We start from the raw sequence: 9880 nt of genomic DNA, 5'->3' as shown, positions 1-9880 counted from the left end.
ATTGCAAATGTTGATTTATCACATACATAAACAGCATTCATATAATAGTGAAACATAATTGTCATCGGCCAACTCATTTCTAACTAACTAAACTAACTAAACTAACCAAACTAACAAACTAAACAAACCAAACTAAACTAACTGAACTAAACTAAACAAACTAACTGAACTAACTAAACAAAACAAACTGAACTAACTAAACTAAACAAACTTAATGAACGAACTAAATTACCTAAACTAACTGAGCTACCTAAACAAACTGAACTAAATAAACTAAACAAATTAACTGAACTAACGAAACTAAACTCACTCAATGAACTAACTAAACTAACCAAACTAACTGAGCTAGCTAAACAAACTGAACTAACTAAACTTAACAAACTAACTGAGCTAGCTAAACAAACGGAACTTACTAAACTAAACAAATTAACTGAACTAACGAAACTTACCAAACTAACTGAGCTAGCTAAACAAACTGAACTAACTAAACTTACTGAGCTTACTGAACTAACTATACTAACTTATCTAACTGAACTAACTGAGCTAGCTAAACAAACTGAACTAACTAAACTAAACAAATTAACTGAACTAACCAAACTTAACAAACGAACTGAGCTAGCTAAACAAACTGAACTAACTAAACTTACTGAGCTCACTGAACTAACTAAACTAACTTATCTAACTGAACTAACTGAGCTAGCTAAACAAACTGAACTAACTAAACTTACTGAGCTCACTGAACTAACTAAACTTATCTAACTGAACTAACTGAGCTAGCTAAACAAACTGAACTAACTAAACTTACTGAGCTCACTGAACTAACTAAACTTACTTATCTAACTGAACAAACTAAACAAACTAAACTAACAGAACTAACTGATTCCTAACATGTAATTCAGTGAAGAGGTAGAATAAAATAAGAGTAAAAAGGTTCATTTGTTTATTTGAAAGTATCAAAAAGTTTCTCTTCCACAGGTGCTCACAGCGGTGCCACGCCCTTGTTCCGAAACCCCATAACCATCTCTAACCTTATACCTAAACGTAACCATCTCTGACCTTATACCTAAACGTTACCATCTCTAACCTTATACCTAAACGTAACCATCTCTGACCTTATACCTAAACGTTACCATCTCTAACCTTATACCTAAACATAACCATCTCTAACCTTATACCTAAACATAACCATCTCTAACCTTATACCTAAACGTAACCATCTCTAACCTTATACCTAAACGTAACCATCTCTAACCTTATACCTAAACATAACCATCTCTACCCTTATACCTAAACATAACCATCCTTGACCTTATACCTAAACGTAACCATCTCTAACCTTATACCTAAACATAACCATCTCTATCCTTATACCTAAACGTAACCATCTCTAACCTTATACCTAAACGTAACCATCTCTAACCTTATACCTAAACGTAACCATCTCTAACCTTATACCTAAACGTAACCATCTCTAACCTTATACCTAAACGTAACCATCTCTAACCTTATACCTAAACGTAACCATCTCTATCCTTATACCTAAACGTAACCGTCTCTAACCTTATACCTAAACTTAACCGTCTCTAACCTTATACCTAAACGTAACCATCTCTAACCTTATACCTAAACGTAACCATCTCTGACCTTATACCTAAACGTAACCATCTCTAACCTTATACCTAAACGTAACCATCTCTAACCTTATACCTAAAAGTAACCATCTCTAACCTTATACCTAAAAGTAACCATCTCTAACCTTATACCTAAACGTTACCATCTCTATCCTTAAACCTAAACGTAACCATCTCTAACCTTATACCTAAACTTAACCATCTCTGACCTTATACCTAAACATAACCATCTCTAACCTTATACCTAAACGTAACCATCTCTAACCTTATACCTAAACGTAACCATCTCTAACCTTATACCTAAACATAACCATCTCTACCCTTATACCTAAACATAACCATCCTTGACCTTATACCTAAACGTAACCATCTCTGACCTTATACCTAAACGTAACCATCTCTAACCTTATACCTAAACGTAACCATCTCTAACCTTATACCTAAAAGTAACCATCTCTAACCTTATACCTAAAAGTAACCATCTCTAACCTTATACCTAAACGTTACCATCTCTATCCTTAAACCTAAACGTAACCATCTCTAACCTTATACCTAAACTTAACCATCTCTGACCTTATACCTAAACGTTACCATCTCTAACCTTATACCTAAACGTAACCATCTCTAACCTTATACCTAAAAGTAACCATCTCTAACCTTATACCTAAAAGTAACCATCTCTAACCTTATACCTAAACGTTACCATCTCTATCCTTAAACCTAAACGTAACCATCTCTAACCTTATACCTAAACTTAACCATCTCTGACCTTATACCTAAACGTTACCATCTCTAACCTTATACCTAAACGTAACCATCTCTAACCTTATACCTAAAAGTAACCATCTCTAACCTTATACCTAAACGTAACCATCTCTATCCTTAAACCTAAACGTAACCATCTCTAACCTTATACCTAAACGTAACCATCTCTAACCTTATACCTAAACGTAACCATCTCTAACCTTATACCTAAACTTAACCATCTCTGACCTTATACCTTAACGTAACCATCTCTAACCTTATACCTAAACGTAACCATCTCTAACCTTATACCTAAACGTAACCATCTCTAACCTTATACCTAAACGTAACCATCTCTAACCTTATACCTAAACGTTACCATCTCTATCCTTATACCTAAACGTAACCATCTCTAACCTTATACCTAAACTTAACCATCTCTAACCTTATACCTAAACGTAACCATCTCTAACCTTATACCTAAACGTAACCATCTCTAACCTTATACCTAAACGTAACCATCTCTAACCTTATACCTAAACGTAACCATCTCTAACCTTATACCTCAACGTAACCATCTCTATCCTTATACCTAAACGTAACCATCTCTAACCTTATACCTAAACGTAACCATCTCTAACCTTATACCTAAACGTAACCATCTCTAACCTTATACCTAAACGTAACCATCTCTAACCTTATACCTAAACGTAACCATCTCTATCCTTATACCTAAACGTAACCGTCTCTAACCTTATACCTAAACTTAACCGTCTCTAACCTTATACCTAAACGTAACCGTCTCTAACCTTATACCTAAACGTAACCATCTCTATCCTTAAACCTAAACGTAACCATCTCTAACCTTATACCTAAACGTAACCATCTCTAACCTTATACCTAAACGTAACCATCTCTAACCTTGTACCTAAACGTAACCATCTCTAACCTTATACCTAAACTTAACCATCTCTGACCTTATACCTAAACGTAACCATCTCTGACCTTATACCTAAACGTAACCATCTCTAACCTTATACCTAAACGTAACCATCTCTAACCTTATACCTAAACTTAACCATCTCTGACCTTATACCTTAACGTAACCATCTCTAACCTTATACCTAAACGTAACCATCTCTAACCTTATACCTAAACGTAACCATCTCTAACCTTATACCTAAACGTAACCATCTCTATCCTTATACCTAAACGTAACCATCTCTAACCTTATACCTAAACTTAACCGTCTCTAACCTTATACCTAAACGTAACCATCTCTAACCTTATACCTAAACGTAACCATCTCTATCCTTATACCTAAACGTAACCATCTCTAACCTTATACCTAAACGTAACCATCTCTAACCTTGTACCTAAACGTAACCATCTCTAACCTTGTACCTAAACTTAACCATCTCTGACCTTATTCCTTAACGTAACCATCTCTGACCTTATACCTAAACTTAACCATCTCTAACCTTGTACCTAAACTTAACCATCTCTAACCTTATACCTTAACGTAACCATCTCTGACCTAATACCTAAACGTAACCATCTCTAACTCTCAACATTTTCCGGAATATTGGGGTGAATGCTTGGTGATTGAGTGCTTCAAGAACATAAATAACTACTTTATTTATTGCATTTCTAATATTTTACATCAGAATTTTCATCTTGATTAGGCCTCCTGCCAAGTCAATGAGGTAGCACAATGCTAACTATTGTAGTAGGATAATGCTTACTCTTAGCACAATGCTAAATAGAAGCAATATGCTAACTTGTAGTACTATGCTAACTAGTGAGCCCCATATGGGCAGGTGTCAGTTAGTCGACAGTAAGTATATTCTACAATATCACGGCATTGCTAATACTAATACAAGTGGCGTACAGTTACTAAAGTATAACACTGAATGTAAATAAAGACGCGGGTCAACCTGCACAGCCGCAAGCTTTGTGTTTTTATCCGTCATCGGATCGCAGCGTATTGGTTTTCACTTTGTGTTCTCCCTCATGAATAAGATATTATTCTTCCTTTTGTCGTCTCGTCTTCTTATTTCCCCTCCGGGAGGGCGGACGGAACATCTGCGAGCAGACGCTCCTTCCAGATCCCGGGCGGAAGCGTCCTATAAGAACCTCGGATAGACTGTCGAGCGGCCAGATGCAGCAGACTCGCACCCGCTCGCTTTGAAACGGCAAGATGACCAAGTGCAGCGACGACGAAAACGACGCAGAAGGGGCCCCCGATCCCCACCACGCAAACGACGCCGAGGGGGCCCCCAATCGCCACCACGAAAACGAAGCCGGGGGGGCCCCCAATCCCCACCACGACATGCCGACGAAGCGGAAGGAGAGGAGCGGCAGAGGGGCGCGGCACGTCACCTTCCCGCCCGACCAGCACATGGTGTCGGGCTTCGCAGAGAACAGCGACGCCGGCAGGAACGGTGCGGCTCTTTTGTTTCGTCTGTTCCCCGATTCGTTATCTATTACCTCTTCGAGAAATCACACATTTTCTCATCCCGCATAAAGAAATAAATGGTGGAATTTAGCTCTTGTGTTGCGAGATCAAAACTGCAAGGCGAGTAATACTTTATCAGTTTCAGACGGAACAAGTTTCTCTCTGAAAGTGAGGACTATTCCGAGGTAGGAATTTGACTCTTTTTTTTTTTTTGAGATTCGGTTCTTGACGAGTCTCTCGATAAAAAGAGTCGTCACTTTGATTCCGCTGCTGTGACTCCTGCTTTAGCAGAATAGTTTTCCATGCAAACCGCTCCTCTATCTTTTGGGAATAATCTTTAGTTTGTTACATGTTCATTACTGTCTTTAGTTCATTTAGTCAATTACGCAAATTACAGTGAAGAGAAATTATTGACTTTTTGTCCTATATAAGATTTGGGCCAGCTCTTTTGGCTTTGTTCATTGGGAAATAAAGTGTGTGTGTGTGTGTGTGTGTGTGTGTGTGTGTGTGTGTGTGTGTGTGTGTGTGTGTGTGTGTGTGTGTGTGTGTGTGTGTGTGTGTGTGTGTGTGTGTGTTATACATCATTTGTATTAGTTTAACTCAACCCAGTTAGGACTTTGGACTAACTCAACCCACTTTTTGAAACGCAAAGTGACACCCTGTGTCCCTTCCTCCGATGGTTCCTAATATGATTGTGATGAAGACAGGGAGGATATATAGAAAGATATAGATATGCAATACATATCTATATATGTGTATAGTATATCTATATTTGTACAGTATATCTATATATGTATAGTCTATCTATATATGTACAGTATATATTTGTACAGTAAATCAATGTACTGTACAAATATATGCAATCTGTATATACATAATTGTCTATCCCATATACATAAGCATATTCCCTTTATCAATTCCATTTTATTTTATTCTATTTTATTTTATTCTATATATTTTAATTTTATTCTATAAGTATTCGACTTACGGTATTACATTTTAGGAATCAGTTAGTTGGTCTATTAGAAATACATTTTCCTAGGACATATTGTGTGTTATCACAGGGTGCTTTGCATTACATTTCACTGCATATATGTATGAAAGTATGTATATGTATGTGACGAATTAACATCTTGAATCTACAGCATATCTATATACATATATATGTATAGTATATGTATATACAGTATATGTGTAGTATATCTATAGATATGTATATTTTATCTATGTATACATTAGTATATTGCACATGTATATAGCGAGAGAGAGAGTATATACACAGTATATATATATATACACTCACTGGCCACTTTATTAGGTACACCTTGCTAGTACGGGGTTGGACCCTTTTGCCTTCAGAACTGCCTTAAGTCTTCATGGCATAGATTCAACAAGGTGTTGGAAACATTCCTCAGAGATTTTGCTCCATATTGACATGACAGCATCAAGCAGTTGCTGCAGATTTGTCGGCTGCACATCCATGATGCCAATCTCCCGTTCCACCACATTCCAAAGGTGCTCTATTGGATTGAGATGTGGTGACTGTGGAGGTCATTGGAGAAGAGTGAACTCATTGTCATGTTCCAGAAACCAGTTTGAGATGATTAGAGCTTTGTGACATGGTGCATTATCCTGCTGGAAGTAGCCATCACAAGATGGGTAACCTGTGCTCATTAAGGGATGGACATGGTCAGCAACAATACGCAGCTATGGTGTGGCGTTTAAACCATGCTCAATTGGTACTAAGGGGCCCAAAGTGTGCCGAGAAAATATCATACACACCATTACACCACCACCACCACCAGCCTGAACTGTTGATTCAAGGCAGGATGGATCCATACTTTCATGTTGATGCCAAATTCTGACCCTACCATCTGAATGTCGCAGCTGAAATCGAGACTCATCAGACCAGGCAACGTTTTTCCAATCTTCTATTGTCCATTTTTGGTGAGCCTGTGCAAATCGTAGCCTCAGTTTCCTGTTCTTGGCTGACAGGAGTGGCCCCCGATGTGGTCTTCTGCTGCTGTGGCCCATCTGCTTCAAGGTTCCACATGTTGTGTGTTCAGAGATAGTACTGTGCATACCTTGGTTGTAACGAGTGGTTATTTGACTTACTGTTGCCTTTCTATCGTCTCAAACTAGTCTGCCCATTCTCCTATGACTTCTGACATCAACAAGGCATTTTTATCCACACAACTGCCGCTCACTGGATATTGTCTCTTTTTGGGTCCATTCTCTGTAAACCCTAGAGATGGTGGTTGTGCGTGAAAATCCCAGTAGGTCAGCAGTTTCTGAAATACTCAGACCAGCCCGTCTGGCACCAACAACCATGCCACGTTCAACGTCACTTAAATCCCCTTTCTTCCCCATTCTGATGCTCGGTTTGAACTTCAGCAAGTCATCCTCACCATGTCTACATGCCTAAATGCAATGAGCTGCTGCCATGTGATTGGCTGATTAGCTATTTGTGTTAACAAGCAATTGAACAGGTGTCCCGAATAAAGTGGCCGGTGAGTGTATATTGAGAAAGAGAGAGCATAGTATGTAGTAGTTTATTTTTGCTACCTCACTGTACATTTACTTATACATACGCTTTACTTCGACATTTTCAATCTTTTCAGTAACTCTTTGGCCATTGATGTGGTCTGTCCCAATAGATGAGATACCATTTAAACACATACTCCCCCAAACCCGCTCATCCTTATTTGGGGATCTTTGAGAGAAACACCCGAGAGGAAGTGCACACATGCATGTTTGCAAAGCTCATCCCGTACGGCCCGGGTAAGAAGATGAGCCGCCTGATTGGCTGATTCACAGTGCAGACGGACGCTCATGGGGTTATCCTTCCTTCCTCGCTGCTCCTCGAAAGCCATCTTGGATGAACGTACATTTTCTGTTTTAGTTGATGCCTGCCTCACCTTGGCGGAGGTGCAGGGGGCCTACTGCTCCAGCTGCACCAGGCACCATGTGGAGCCCCGAGCGCACGTCCTGCACCAGCTCCAGGTATGACTTAAAAAGAAAAAAAAAATAAAAATATATATATATATATATATTTATTTATCTGTTTTGTTGCTGAAATGTCAGATTTCAGAGAGAACAAGAAGCAACAGAAATTCCAAATATTGATGGGCTGCGTCGGCCCAAATTAGCTAGATGTACTTGAGTTGACTTGAATAACAAAAAAAACAAACAACAACAAAAAGTATAATAGTATAAATATAATATATAATACATATATAAAAACATGGAAATATAAGAAATATAATAAAATGAATATGAATAGAAAAATTAACAAATAGTAAGTCATGAATAAATATAAATGATATTAAAAATAATAATATAATCAAATATAGCTGCAGGTAGCAATACAAGGGGCCCATTACCAACACCAATTAAAATTTTTCGAGTTCTTATGGAACGTAGCATATGTTGGTCCTAGTGAGTTACTAATACAAGGATACACTTGTGCATGTTATGACTTTATCCTAAAAATCAGAAGGTGGCTGTCTACTACCCGCACGGAGTCCTGCCTCATGGTGTCTCAGTGGAAGGAAATCACTCACTGTGGAAGTTTCCAACAACACGGTTGCATTCAAACGGATGAAACACTCCTTGTCCCTCAGAGACATTTCATTAACATTCTAAACTTTTGAGACTAAAATAAAACGGTCACGATTCCAACCCGTTGTTCTGGAGCTACAAGCAAACTCCATGTGTGAGGACACAAACATGGAATATGTTTGGACTGTTTTGGACTCTTCAGTTTGCGTGTTACGACTGGCTTGAATGTCTTAGGATGTACACGGCACCTGGTTAGAAAGAACAGACTGTGCTTCTATTTACAAAAAGGGCAAAAAGATAAAATTTCAAATGAAACGCTCCATCGACGTCAAGAGGTAAGACAATACACACACGTACACACACGTGCACACGCACGCACAGACACGCGCAGTTTGCAGTCAATACACAGCGATGAAGGCTACGCCACGCAGTTTGCGCGGCCCGAGTGGACATTCGTAGCCACAACCTGCACATATAAACCAAATTGGATGATGATGTCACAAAGCTCCTTACGCCTCAAACTCATCTCCCTTCACCACCCGACCTGAAGTTTTTGAACGTTGGCATGTTGGCGATGCACGAACGTTCTGCTACTTCTGGTCAAATTTTGTCGGTTTTTCATTAATTCCTGCTCCACGTGTGGATTGAACTGGATGAAACCAACGAGAACCTCCAGATGTCTCTGACTTCACTTGACTTATTCATTGTATAATCGGCTCTGTCCCGTGTACAAAATATACAAAATACAGTGTTTGTATTTGAAGATTATTAACATCTTGGTGGATGAAGAATGACACACTGTTGTTATTACATCATGACACAATATGTCCTATTTCTTAATATCCAATAATATCTTTTTCTTCCTGTTTCTCTTGAATCAGTGTCAGTTGGAGGAAACTCATCTTTATTTTAACCTATTCATTCATTCATGTATTTAGTTTCTTAGTTTCTTAGTTGGTTAGTTACACACACACACACACACACACACACACACATATATACAGTGTATCTATATATATATATATACACACACACACACACACACACACACACACACACACACACACATAATATCATGCGGGTTGCCAAGTGATCTAATAATACCTTTCGTTAAAATAATAAACATGAACAAAACGCAAGCAGCCATTGGTGCAAACCTCTACTAACTTTCCAACACCTCAGCTGCAGATCAACGTTTTTCATAAAAATGAATTTATATGTCTTATTTAAACTGGTGGTCTATATGTGATTTACAGGTGTAGACCACCGCTCTAATTTGACACACGGTGGCTGGAAAGTGAAGATATCGAAAAGCCTTCTCCGGCTGTTGCTGTGTCAGCGAATACGCCCATAAAACATCGATCTGCAGGGGCTGCCAGAGTAAAATAAATGAATCACACACACACACACACACACACACACACACACACACACACACACACACACACACACACACACACACACACAAAATATTAAACAAGAGTAA

This window comes from Zeus faber (assembly GCF_960531495.2).
Source record: "Zeus faber genome assembly, chromosome: 13".
Lineage (NCBI taxonomy): Eukaryota > Metazoa > Chordata > Actinopteri > Zeiformes > Zeidae > Zeus > Zeus faber.
This window is presented reverse-complemented; position numbering follows the sequence as displayed.